Below are 14370 nucleotides of genomic sequence, written 5' to 3'. Positions count from 1 at the left end.
GTAATTGGGCAACCGGGTTTAAAAGGAGGAAAAAAGAAAAAATTTTCCGGATTTGGCACGAGCGGGAGGGGATCCAAAAAAGGAAGTCAGTCCCCTCCCTGATTGTAAACATGCTAAAACAAGGACTGAGAAACCAAGATCTATTCAGAAGCTTATTGATGATAAAAATTACCAACTCCACGATGTGAATTATAAGAACTGTGCTGGAGGAGAGGAGTCGAGGGTGAGGAAAAAGCAACCCCCCCCCCTGGGAACCGGGGCGATTCGGACAGCCTGGCGAAGAGAGATGGAGATTTTGACAGCTGTCAAAGGAGCTGTCAAAACTGGAAATTATAAAGAGGACTTTGCTACAAGTTCTTTGCTGGTTAATTTTGTTACAATTTGATATAAATATGGATATAAACTGTCGGGAAAAAGAAACAACAAATTGACTTTTGGATTAGAGGATACAAAGTTATTGTAATCCCTCTAGAGGGGATTCGGAACATTACAAGTGTCGTATGTGGAAAACTACTCTGGGATGTGCAAAGGTCTTATCTCCTGGGAAAGCTGCAGAACTGAAATATTATTTTGTCTACAGAGGTGACTATAACACAATAGAATCTTCTATTGAAGCAAGAAAGGAACAGGACGTAAGTCTGTGTCCCTGAATAACAAACCTCTGTAGAGACGTTAAATTTTGGAACAAGAATGTTTTGACAGCTGAACAAGACAGAAACCTGAGAAACCAAGAAATAAAAGAGTAGATGACTGAATACGACACGGAAAGAATAATGGGAGGAGCAACAAAAGATTAAAGAAAATTAAAGGCCTCTATTAGATTGGATTTTCGAAGTTAAACATCATTAAGACAACCAAATCCGAAGAAAACAGCATGATGGACTGAGATAAATTTGGCTGTGGACTTAAGATCTCCAGGCCGACAACATACAGACAAATGGACATGGGGAATCAAAACCGGGGAAGGGAGGGGGAACCTTAGAATCCAAAGGCTTTGTAACCAACTTTTTGAATTTCTCTATACTTTCTATCTTATATTCTTTATAACTTTGATATTTTACGTTTCTGTTTTTTCTTTTTTTTAGAAAGGGGAAACTCGTGGAAGGAATGAGAGCGGATCTTGGGGAAAATTTTGTTCTATTATAAGACGAGGAGTGATGCTAAGATGGTGTAAATTTAAATTGGTTTATGAGTATAATATATTAGGTTTAATTGGGGATGAGAACTTGTGGAACCAACTTAGATAAAGGGGAATACAATCGGGAGGGGAAGGAGGAAGTCCCAGAAAGAAGGTTATGAAAAGAAGGGTCTAAATTAGTTTCTCTTTTTCTTTCTTTCCTTTATCTTTCTTATTTTCTTATTCTGTTATTATTGGAAATTTTAATAAATATGATTATAAAAAAAAATAAAGTCTCTAAAGTGTAATAAAAAAAATCCCGTTCTAACCAAAATGTATTTAACAACACAGATTTAAGAATATTTTGCAGTATGAGACTTCAGTGCTTTGGCAGCTTGTACTTTACATACATACATATAAACAACAGCAGGACTGTGTGGTTTTGGATATCTCTGAAAGTGCTTTTGCTGAGCTGCAGAGCAAGAGGAGAGGGGAAAGTGTGTGAGACCTCCATAAATGCAAGAGTTGATTTGGTGGCAGATTATATATATATCTCAAAGCACCCAGCTAATAAGCGTGCAATAAAACTTTACCTGCATTGAATATTTGGTAGAGGTGAGTCAAAAACACTTGAAAAAGGAATTGGATAAGGTAGCCATAGCTTCTGCAGGGCTCACCAACCAATGTTTCATCAGCGAAGACTCATTCAGAGAAGGAAGAACTCAGGTATTAACATACCTTTATGTCTGAGCCACCCCTTTCCTTTATTTCTGACTTATTTTCAAAACTCTCGCTTTGGTCCTTCAAGTTCACCTCAGGTACTGTGCAGCAGGATATTCTTGGACCAAGTAAAATATAAGATATGAATTTTATCTAGGGGAGGGAGGGAGGAAGTGAAACGACTGCTTTACAAACTGGGACAAGTTCAGTAGCCAGTGGCCCATCCACCAGAGGTCTCTGAGTGAGCATTGGGGTTTCTGCAGTGCCTTCAAAGGACTCACAAGACTTTCCCTCCTCCTCCCCCTTGGTCCCATCTTCTTTCAACTGTTATCAGGCTGGGGGGGGAAGGGTAATAAAAGCCCCCTACCCAAAGAAGTGGTTTCAGAAGCAGCATGGAAAACCTCCCAGCCAGTCGAACTATGTGTAATTATTTTTAAGAGAGGGATTAATATATGAAGATGCTATGCTATAACATAAAATAAGTTGTGTGGTTTCTTTCCTTTCTCCCCCTCTGTGGAAAAAGAGACCACTGCTCTTTCCGCTGCTTTCCCCCAATTAAACAATGCCAGCTCAGCAGAAGCTTGAGTATTAAAATTTGTGCACTGAGGAGACTACTGTGCCTAAATATGTTCTGTATTTATGGCCTGCAATGAAAAGTCGGGGCATGGGGTCTGATCTTAAATCTAATAAAGTCCATGGAAGTCACTGGGTTTTCAATCAAGCCAATTAAGACTTCTGTGGCTGAATATTGGTAATTAGGAGAAAGAATCAAATGGCTTATGGTCTTTGAACTCTTCTGTTCACTTCCCGCAGGTTGTCATATTACAGAAACTCTGATTATCCAATCACTGCATTGCCTCAACAGTTTCTAAGTTTCCTCCTCGGTTTTGGCCCCCCGCCCCCCACCAAGCAACATAAACAACATAGTATAGTCCTACTGCTGCAAATTTGTTTAATTCTTTCCCCATATTTATTTTCTTCCTAGCAAACCATGCCAAAGTATAAGGGGTCGCTTCCAGACTGGCTTACTATTCTGCAGCACATTATTGGCAACATTAGTTGTGGATTTATTGTGCTTGGGGCACATCTGTACCATACATTTACTGCGCTATTACACCACTTTAATAGACATGGCTTCTTCCAAAGAATCCTGGGAGTTGTCTTTTGTTAAAGCCATTTCCCGTTCCTGGGGAGATGACATTGCAGGCTGGGAGCAAGCCCTCCCCACACGCACGGGGTGGGATAGCTCCAGCGCCATCGGCCACATCATCCTTAGGCTGTCCAATCCGGACCATCCAGGGGCATGGCACGGGCTATTTAAACTGCCCATGGCCAAGGACTTGCCTCTCTTTTCTCCCTGCTTAGTCAGTTCTCCCACCCTTAGGTTAGGCTCTTTATTTCTTGACCTTGCTATGGACCTCGGTTGGTCACCTTGGTTGTCCAAGGGATCTGGTAGGAATTTTTCCCCACTTGGCAAATTGGCACTGGACATTTGATTTTTCGCCTACCTTGTAGCAAATCATCACAACTTTGTAAGGCTTGGCGGTTAGGCATTGGAGTATTAGGTTGAAGGTGAGGGGAGGTAGTGGCCATCACCTACCCCTCCTAATTCAAGGGTATTCCGTTAAAGGAATCCGGGGTGTGTGGTCTCTGTCCGAAGCCCCAGACGGCTAGGGCCATGGCACGACCCCTAGCAGTGACCCTGGGGGAGTTTGTAGTTGATGTGCATCAGCAGGGCTCCCCCTACTGGTGGTTAACCCTTCCAAGACTCCTGCAGATGGGCAGAAGTCAGATATAGTCATGTGGTTTCCAATGCCTAAGCCAATACCACTCACATTCTGTAACCAATAAAGTTGTGGCCTTTTTCGCCCATTAACCTAAAATACTGTTTCATGTGTCTTTATTCCACTTCCCCGGAAGGGTTTGGGACCTTGCTACACAAAGGTGCTGAGTTTTGTTAGGAAACCCCTATTTCCCTACAGTTCCCGGAGTGGTTTAACAACCCATCCCTCTTCACAGGGAGCTGTGAACTGGCACTCTGTGGGGAAATAGAGGTCTCCTAACAACTCGCAGAACCCTTAACAAACTACAGCCCTCAGGAGAGGGGACTGTTTGAGCTCTCACGTGAGCCCTCCTGCAACCTTCCCAGAGCCTGGTAAGCAAGGTGGGGGGCTTTGAAAGCTCTCTGCTTGCATGAGGCGGGGCAAGGCCCACTCAACACCGGTTTCAGACATTTAGGGATGGTTGCACAAATCCGTTCCAGGGGTTGTTGTGATTTTATATGATTTTCCTTGAAAGTCAGGAACACCACATAAAATGAAATTTACCTCTGCAACAGAGAGAGAGAGAGAGAGAGAGAGAGAGAGAGAGAGAGAGAGAGACCCAAGAAGAAAGACTCATTCACTGTGGAAAGGGTTTTGATTAAAGCGTTGTCATGACATGAGAACTGATGAACAGTTCTCGTGGGCCCACACATCATGATTCCAAGGAAATGTTTTTAGACGGAAAGACTCTTTACGAGTGGTTCTTTTCCATTTAAGGGAAGAAAGCTACCGTGAGAGATCATTGCACATTTGCACAGCTAATCATTCAAAATTCAGGAAATGCCAGTGCTTGGGTTTCACACTTAATCCTAGTCTTGGTCCCATGTGACTGAGCTGTGTTATTCAGTCTTCAATGATATGACCGATTAAAATTTCGCACCTCAAGCACTGCCCAGACCTGGTGTTTTTTTCACTATTGTAGGCAGAGATGATACATCTGATAATATTATTTTCTTGCAGCAATGTTTCCACCAGTTACATTACCACAAGACCACACGAGCCATTATGGACGGGCCCTTGACCCCTGCTTCAAAAGAAGTCTGGAAACTGAGATCGGAATGAGCCTAGCCACTAATGTTATTAGGGATTCGTAAAGTGATTTTAGTGAAACACAAAACATTTTTACACACAAATGTACATCAGTTTCAGGGTGGGAAATATCCTCCAGCTATGAGACAGGAAAGTCTCAAACTTTTTGCCTCTTCTTCTGTGTCTCTTCACAACCACATCCCATTAAGAGACGCTGAAAGGGCACCTGTGAACTAGGATTCCTACAGGTAGTCACATTGTAATCTGACTTCTTGAAAAGGGAGCGGGTGGCGCTGTGATCTAAAATATGGTTACCATACGTCCCAGTTCCCCAGGGACAGCCCCCGAATTTACAAATCTGTCCCCGGACAAAATCCGTCCCTGGAATGTCCCTGGATTTCATTTAATGTCCCCGGATTTATATTTTAAGTGTTGTAGATTTATTAGCAAGGAATGAATGTTGCGTGATTGGTTCAACGGCACAAGACACATCATATGGGGACTTCCGGTGAGGCAAAATGGCGGGCGCCACTGCCGAGGGGGGACCGGGGACTCCCGGAGCGTCAACTGGGGGAACTGCTGACACACACACACCCGCGACCCAAATCAAGCTGGGAGTGAGAGCACCTGGTCACCATGCCAACTGCCCAGCCCAGGACCATGAAAACCCCAGAGCCAACGCAGGGAGAAGGAGGAGAGGAGAAGGAGAAGGCAGAGAGAGAGAAAGAGGAAGGAGAAAAAGAGGGGAGCCCCGACCTTGCCACGTTCCCCCGGATTCTTTGAAAAAATCTGGTAACCTTAGTTTAAAACACTGAGCATCTTGGGCTTGCCAATCAGAAGGTTGGCAATTCAAGTCCACATGACAGGGTAGAAGCAGTTTAGTCATGCTGGCTAAATGGCTTGGAAAGCTGACTGCGGACAAACGCCAGCTTCCTCAGCCTGAAGTGAGATGTGCACCACACCCCATAATCACATTTGACAGGATTAACCATCCAGGGGTCCTTTGCCTTTACCTGACTTCTTGACCTCAAGGAGAAGGGCCCCAATGGTTTCTACCAACATTTCACCTATTTACATTTTTTGCCAAACACTGCTCTATCATAAATGATGGATAGGGATGTGGGTGGCACTGTGGTCTTAACCACTGAGCCTCTTGGGCTTGCTGATCAGAAGGTTGGCGGTTCAAATCCGCACAACAGGGTGAGCTTCTGTTGCTCTGTCCCAGCTCCTGCCTACCTAGCAGTTCGAAAGCAAGCCAGTGCAAGTAGATAAATAGGTACCACTGTGGCGGGAAGGTAAACGGCGTTTCCATGTGCTCTGGCTTCCGGCAGGGTGTTCCATTGTGCCAGAAGCGGTTTAGTCATGCTGGCCACATGACTCGGAAAGCTGTCTGTAGACAAATGCTGGCTCCATCGGCCTGAAAGCAGGATAAGCCCCACAACCCCATAGTCACCTTTGACTGGACTTAATCATCCAGGGGTCCTTTGCCTTTAACTTTTTTATCATAAATGATGGACCATGGAGGGAGAGTATTTCTCTGCTTGTGGCAAAAATACCAATAGGCTTGCTACCACAAGCTGAGCCTAGCCAGAAAGCCACTAGGCTGCCAGGGCACTGGATGCAGCAGGGGGTGCCCTACTGACATGTACCCTTCTTTTAAAGACTGTTCTAAAGATGGTAAAATAAAGTAATATAAACTTAGATTTACTTTCCCAGAGGCCAAAGAGTATAGATTTTAGCCTAGCCATGAAAAATACCTTTAGAACTCAAGGAGTAGCTTAATAACATTGCAGTCTAGCAAGTAGGGAAGATTTTAAGACAGAAATGCCCTTTGAAGATCATTGAAGCCAATTGTAAATGTAGATAAAGGAGTTTGTTTAGGTAAAGGAAGGCAGCAAATCTCTTTCACACAGAGGGAGACTTTAAAATCAAATCCAAAAGTCAATCACTTTTGCTAACCACACTTTACCTGCCATTGTAGAGGTGGGTTTCAGAGCATGTGCAGAGTTACTTGCATAAGAGTGCATCAGTCTCATGTGGTGAAACTTTGCTTACCTGTGACCAGGGTTCAAATTCCTACTCACTAGGTAACCTTGGGCCAGTCCTTACCTCTCAGTGTAACCTACACTATAACACAGTGTAACAGGGTTGTTGTGGGGATTAAATGAAGAAGGGGACAACCATGTATGATACCTTTTTTTAAAAATAATATTTATTAAAAATTTAATAATTACAGAAAAAAGAAACAATAAAAAGTTAAACAGAACAAAACAACACCTTACAATACATCAAAAATAAAAACAAAAACAAAAAACAATGCAGCTAAACAACATAAAAAAAACATTTAAAAACACATCCAATATTTCTGCATCTTTACCTTTCATTTACTTGTTTCATCGACCTCCTCACACCTCCCTTTTTTGTATTCTAGTTCAATTAGCTATTTCAGGAAGTCCTTTCCATCTTTCTCAATTTTTGTTCTATAATTTATCTTAACACACTAACTTTAAATTTTCCACTTTGGCCCATTAACAATCTATTTTTACTTAATTCTTTATAACATTTCTGCTAAAGCCATATAGCTTCATTCCAACATCCTTCTAGCATTCATTAATTTTGCAATATTTCTGTAAATATACTTTGAATTTTTTCCAATCTTCTTCCACCGACTCTTCTCCCTGGTCTCGGATTCTGCCAGTCATTTCCGCCAATTCCATGTAGTCCATCAGCTTCATCTGCCATTCTTCCCTAGTGGGTAGATCTTGTGTCTTCCAATGCTTTGCGATAAGTATTCTTGCTGCTGTTGTAGCATACATAAAGAAAGTTCTATCCTTCTTTGGCACCAATTGGCCGACCATGCCCAGGAGAAAGGCCTCTGGTTTCTTCAGGAAGGTATATTTAAATACCTTTTTCATTTCATTATAAATCATCTCCCAGAAATTCTTAATCCTTGGGCATGTCCACCAAAGGTGAAAGAATGTACCTTCAGTCTCATTATATTTCCAGCATTTATTATCGGGCAGATGGTAGATTTTTGCAAGCTTGACTGGTGTTATGTACCACCTGTAAATCATTTTCATTAAATTCTCTTTTAAGGCATTACATGCCGTGAACGTCATACCTGTGGTCCATAACTGTTCCCAGTCAGCCATCATAATGTTATGTCCAACATCTTGTGCCCATTTAATCATAGCAGATTTCACCGTTTCATCCTGAATATTCCATTTCAACAGCAAGTTATACATTCTTGACAGATTCTTAACTTTGGGGTCTAACAATTCTGTTTCCAATTTTGATTTTTCCACCTGGAAGCCTAGCTTTTTGTCCAAATTATATGCCTCCATTATTTGATAATAATGGAGCCAGTCTCGCACTCTGTTCTTTAATTTTTCAAAATTCTGCAGTTTTTATCTGTCACCCTCTTGTTCCAGAATTTCCCAATACTTCGGCCATTTGGCCTCCATATTGAGTTTTTTCTGAGCCTTTGCTTCCATTGGTGACAGCCATCTTGGGGTTTTATTTTCTAGCAAGTCCTTATATCTTATCCAACCATGTATGATACCTTGAGCTCTTTGGAGGAAAGGGTGAGATATAAATGCAAATTATTATTATTATTATTATTATTATTATTATTATTATTATTATTATTAATTTGTACCCCCCCATCTGGCTGAGTTTCCCCAGCCACTCTGGGCGGCTTCCACAAAGATCAAAAATACACTAATATGTCATACATTAAAAACTTCCCTGAACAGGGCTGCCTTAAGATGTCTTCTGAATGTCAGGTAGTTGTTTCTCTCTTTGACATCTGATGTCAAACAACAAATAACTCCAAAGGAGACTGGGCTGGGTGATGCCCCACATATTTATAGGAATATAGACATGGAGGAGTGTTTTCCCATGTTATTTCCATGTCCTAAATCCTAATTACTCTTGTGGCTAACTGCAATAATAACAATAACAATAACTCTCCCTACAGACATTATTAGTTATTTTTGTTGCGGCTTAAAAAACAACAACTTTCGTTAAAACTAATTTTGTTGGTCAATGAACCTTAGTCTCATTCCTTGATTTTTCTTGGTCTTTACAAACCTTGTCATTCTAACCAGCTGGTGGGTTCAGTTAGGGGCTATCTTAGCTATCTTAGCTTAGGACAGGCACTCAGAAAACTTGTGCGTGTGTCTGTGTCAAAAGCTTGATATAAATATATCAAAAGCTTTGCCCTTGCATTACAAACAGTGCTCTGTTCATGTAACTAAATTCATCTATAATGCTGAATGTCTTAAGTGTTATTATTTGAGAAACAGCCTAAGAAAAGAAAACATGGATTGAAGAATGCATACATCCATGGGGGACAATGTCTCCTGTGCGCTTGAACCGAAACACAAAGCTATTCATATATCTTTCCCTGTGAATCAGTACAGGAACCTGTTTCTGCCTGACACTGTGTTGCTTAAAAAAAAAACAACCCAAAAAAACATAGCAAGGGCTCCAGAGGACTGTTCAGCTGTTTCATGACAATCTTATAGTTGTGCAATTAATTAAAAAAAATCCCTCTTAGCAATATAAAATCTTCCCAGCTGCTAAGATGAATCCAGGCAGGACACCCTCTCTTGGGCATCTGGCAAAGTCTTCCGGGACTTCCTCCCAACATCATCTCAGTTGATATGAGCAGCGCTGTTTGAGGTAAGAGTTTAAGACCTCCTAAAACAGAAGGAGTTCAACATGTGCTTAAATAACATGAGCAAGCCTTCCCAACCAAATGCATCTTGGAGAATGCGTAACATCTGTGTGCTCCTTGAAACATTCGGAAAGGAGGCTGAACCTCCCCTCTTTAGCAACCTGCCCTGCTGAAAGCAGCTTTCTCTGCTCAAGAGGCCCAAAGTGACTGGTTATGTCAGCAGATCTTTTTAACACCTTTGGAAATGCGAAAATTCATTCCCATTCTATATTCTCTCGACGCCAGCTAATGTCAGCATGTGGTGTGCACATGAAAACTCATGTTTCGGGGGCGGGGGGAAGCTGGAGATCAAACCCATGTTCTGGAAGAATAAAGAGTAGTAATCCTTATCTACTATGTTGTTGTTTAGTCGTTTAGTCGTGTCCGACTCTTCGTGACCCCATGGACCAGAGCACACCAGGCACTCCTGTCTTCCACTGCCTCTCACAGTTTGGTCAAACTCATGCTGGTAGCTTCAAGAGCACTCTCCAACCATCTCGTCCTCTGTCGTCCCCTTCTCCTTGTGCCCTCCATCTTTCCCAACATCAGGGTCTTTTCCAGGGAGTCTTCTCTTCTCATGAGGTGCCCAAAGTACTGGAGCCTCATCTTCACAATCTGTCCTTCCATTGAGCACTCAGGGCCGATTTCCTTAAGAATGGATAGGTTTGATCTTCTTGCAGTCCATTGGACTCTCAAGAGTCTCCTCCAGCACCATAATTCAAAAGCATCAATTCTTGGGCGATCAGCCTTCTTTATGGTCCAGCTTTCACTTCCATACATCACTACTGGGAAAACCATAGCTTTAACTATACAGACCTTTGTTGGCAAGGTGATGTCTCTGCCTTCTACTTTTTAAGATGCTGTAAATGTTATGGGGCCCTTCTATTAAACGAACCCCACAATCTCATTCTCAAAGTTAATATTCTGAAGCTGCATGTGCTAAATGTTCAAACGTGTACGTGTGTCTTTGCAAAATATGTGTTTAAAGTGCTGTGTCCTATCCTCAAACCTTCAGTGGCCACAGAGGAACTATCATTGCAGACTGGGCTCTTCCCAGACAGAGGAGTATCTTTATAACTGAGACATAATTTTGAATACAGTTCCCCATGTCTTTGGATATGGTAGGTAAGAGATCCAAAGAAACTTTCCATAATACAGCAAAATGTCCCACATTATGTTTTGAGTTGAAATCTCACACTTGTGTTGTATGTAGGCTTTCTAGATGACCTCTGACTATCTCAGCTCACTGCCCTGGGGAAGATGCATATTTGCCCAGTGATGGGAGTACCGTGGGGTCTTGGTCAACTAGGCTCTACCCTCATTTTTTGACTCTCTGGTTCCCCTACCCTTAGCAGTGGGCTGCTCCCCTTGGTGGATTATGTTGCTGTGCTCCTCTCACCAGGAAGGAAGAGGAGAGTCCTGTGTTACCAGCTGGGACAGCTGCCACCTGAGAGTGGGAAGATCTCACCGCCTCCAGCTTCTGTTCCCCAGTCTCAGCTCCCAACCCAATGTTCTTATCCTGTTCTCCCTCTCCATCCCTCTTAGCCTGCCACTCTACTCCAAAGCCCTAGAGACGCTTCAGGACTCATGACAGTTAGGATAGCTGAGTCAGTAGAGCACGAGACTCTTAAATCTCAGGGTTGTAGGTTTGAGCCTCATGTTGGTCAAAAAGATTCCTGCATCGCAGGGAGCTGGGCTAAAGTTGGACCCTTGCAGCTCCTTTCAACTCTACAGTTCTATGATTCTATGAAAACAATTTGCACCCAAAAGAATAGTGTGGGTGACCTACACTATAAAGACACCAAATGTTGATCTCTTATTGTATTCAGCAAGATTTATATGCCACTTCATCAAACGAATCCCTAAGAAGTTTACATAATGGTATAAAACAGGGCAAATGCAGACAAGAAGGCGAAGCTCTGTTAGAAAACAGCTTGGCAATTAGTTGCCTGTATTGGACTGCAGACAGCTAGCCTATAGTTGCAGGTGCAGCCTCAACAGTCTTATGTCAGCATGCATTTGCCCAGCCTCACTTACTTCAAGTAGCCACCCAGGCAAGTGCTACTGATACACACTCAACACATGCCCACCGTAATTTGGCAAGATGTGGTGTTGGCCAAATATCCATTGTTAGATATGCTTAGCTTACTCCCTTTTTTTTCTTTTTTCAGACACCACAGTAATGGTCCTAGCCACCACCCTGCCGGTGTGACTGGGGCACAATTTGTGACATGGAACAGAATCCTTAGAAGGTGGCCATGCCATGAAGTTCAGCAGACGTGGAAATTGGGGTTGAAATCCCGCAGCCTTCACAGCAGCAGTTCCTGGACACCTGAACTAAATGCAAAGCAGCAGCAAAGACAATGGATTAGGACGCCCACATGTGCATACGTTTATTCAGAATTAAGCCTGGTCGCCCCCTTTCCACCACCACCCCTCCCCACTCTCACAAAAAAACCCAGGCTTGAATTTGACTCGTACCTTTAATCTTCAAGAGTATTAGTGAAACAATTATAAGAGCACATTAAAGCCATGTAAAAGTTTGAAGGGTGGATGATCAAAGGAGGAAGATATGTAAGAACAAGATGGAAGGCTGGCTTTGAGATTCAAAGCTTTTGTGTGCTCTAATCATTTCACTAGCATTCATAAATCTTTAACATCCTTTTCTCAACTCTTTTTCATTTTTATGTATTCAATTAATTTCAACAGAATGTGTTCTAAATACATCATGTGCCTTGGTGTCATATAGGAAGCCTGTGGACTCTCCAGAGGGCAAATGGGAAAAAAACCAAAAACACGTCCATTCTGGTGGGCAGAACCCATCTCTCCACCATGTGGGTCCCTGGTAGATTGCGCCCTGTTTATGTTTTTGTTTTTATGAATCAAGGAAGTGAGCATAATGGACGGGGGATGACCATTCCAGAGCTGGCCGATAGGAACTGACCAAACTGCCCTCAAATGACTGCATGGAGCAATCCTGGTGGTGCAAACTAGGGTCCTTTTGCATTTTCATAGGATCCTGAGTTGCATGGCTTGAGTGGCGTGTTTTTTAGTTGCTGGTTCCGCCCCCCCCCCCAAATATAGTTGTCCCAAGACTATCATTTGGATAGTTTTCACATTTTGGCTGGCCTTGAGGGCAAAAAATGTCCTTACAAAAGCAGTTGACAAGGAAGGCGCATTTCCTTTCAGCAACAGAGGAACAAAGGGAAGAATAATAGCTTGGATTTGATATCCAGCTTTATCACTACCCTAAGGAGTCTCAAAGCGGCTAACATTCTCCTTTCCCTTCCTTCCCCACAACAAACACTCTGTGAGGTGAGTGGGGCTGAGTGGGGGACTTCAGAGAAGTGTGACTAGCCCAAGGTTACTAAGCAGCTGCATGTGGAGGAGCAGGGACGCGAACCTGGTTCACCAGATTACGAGACTACCGCTCTTAACCACTATACCACACTGGGTGGTGGTGTACATTCTCTGGGACTTGAGGGTTGTGCTGAATGTATCACAAGCAAAAGCCTGTGGGCCACTGGAGAGAGCGCTGGGGCTTCTCCCTATACCAGCTGGACAGCCGGTGTGACAAACACAGCTCTGTCTTCCAATGCCTCAGAGACACTCCCTGGCTGTTGCCTCACTTTGCCTAATGGGAGAGCTAACTCTTACTCTTTAGCAGTGTGTAATAGGATGACAGCAGGTAGCAAGACAGTAGGAAAGGGAGGGAAATGACTATTCCCACCCACTTCCCAACTCCTGAAACAGAACTCTTGTTCTTATGACTTGGAGATATATCTCATCAACAATTTCCTTGAAGTCCCCACTAGCGGGGAAGGGCCATAGCTATGGAGCTATGGAGCATCTTGCAGCCCAGTATACCTGAAGGAGTGTCTCCACTCCCATTGTTAAACCAGGATACTGAGGTCGTCCTCTGAGGGTATTCTGCTGGTTCCCTCAATGCGAGAAGTGAAGTTACAGGATACCAGGCAGAGGGCTATCTCTGTAGTGGTGCCCTCCCTGTGGAACACCCTCCTGAAGTTTTTAATTCTTGATGTTTTGCATTTTTATTTATGCTGTAAGCAGCCCAGAGTGGCTGGGGAAACCCAGCCAGATGGGTGGGGTATAAATAATATGATGGTGGTGGTGGTGATGATGATGTGGATTACCAGATTACAACCGCAGTATCTCCAGGTAGGGCTGGGAAGAACTTCTATCTGAAATATGGGAAAGATACTGGAAGTCTGTGCAGGCAGGGCTGAGCTAGATGGACAAATAGCCTGAGTCAGCTTCCCATGGGTTGCATTCAAGGAAGCCCTGTTCAGAACAGGCTGATTGAAATGAATACCGTATTTTTTGCTCTATAGGATGCACCCAAACATAGGACGCACCTTGTTTTAGAGGGGGAGAACAAGAAAAAAAAAATCTCCCCCTCTCTGCTCAACACCCCTTCAGCGAAGCGGCAGGAGAAAAGGAGCCCCTTCCATTTCTCCTCCCGCTTGGCTGAAGGGGCGCTGCGCAGCTCTCCCTCTCTGCTGAAGCCAGGAGAGTCTTGCTCTCCCGGCTTCAGCAAAAGGAACCCGAAGCCTCCGGAGCACAGCGGGAAGTTGCGCTGCGCTCCAAAGGCTTCAGGGATAGCAAGACTCTCCTGGCTTCAGTGAAAGGAACCTGAAGCCTCTGGAGTGCAGCGGAAACTCACGCTGCACTCCGAAGGCTTCAGGTGGCTATCCCTGGAGCCTGGAGAGTGAGGGGGGCAGTGCACACAAACCCCTCTCGCTCTCCAGGCTTCAGCGAAAGCAATGCGAAGCCTCCGGAGCATGGAGGGAACACTCGCTCTGCGCTTCGGAGGCTTCGTGTTGCTATCGCTGAAACCAAGGAGCCTACATTCGCTCCATAGGATGCACACACATTTCCCCTTAATTTTTGGAGGGGGAAAAGTGGGTCCTATAAAGCAAAAAATGTGGTAAATCTAATAA

Source organism: Podarcis vaucheri (genome assembly GCF_965113315.1).
Source record: "Podarcis vaucheri genome assembly, chromosome: 6".
NCBI classification, from domain to species: Eukaryota; Metazoa; Chordata; class Lepidosauria; order Squamata; family Lacertidae; genus Podarcis; species Podarcis vaucheri.
The sequence above is the reverse complement of the archived record's forward strand: the minus strand, read 5'-3'. Positions refer to the sequence as shown.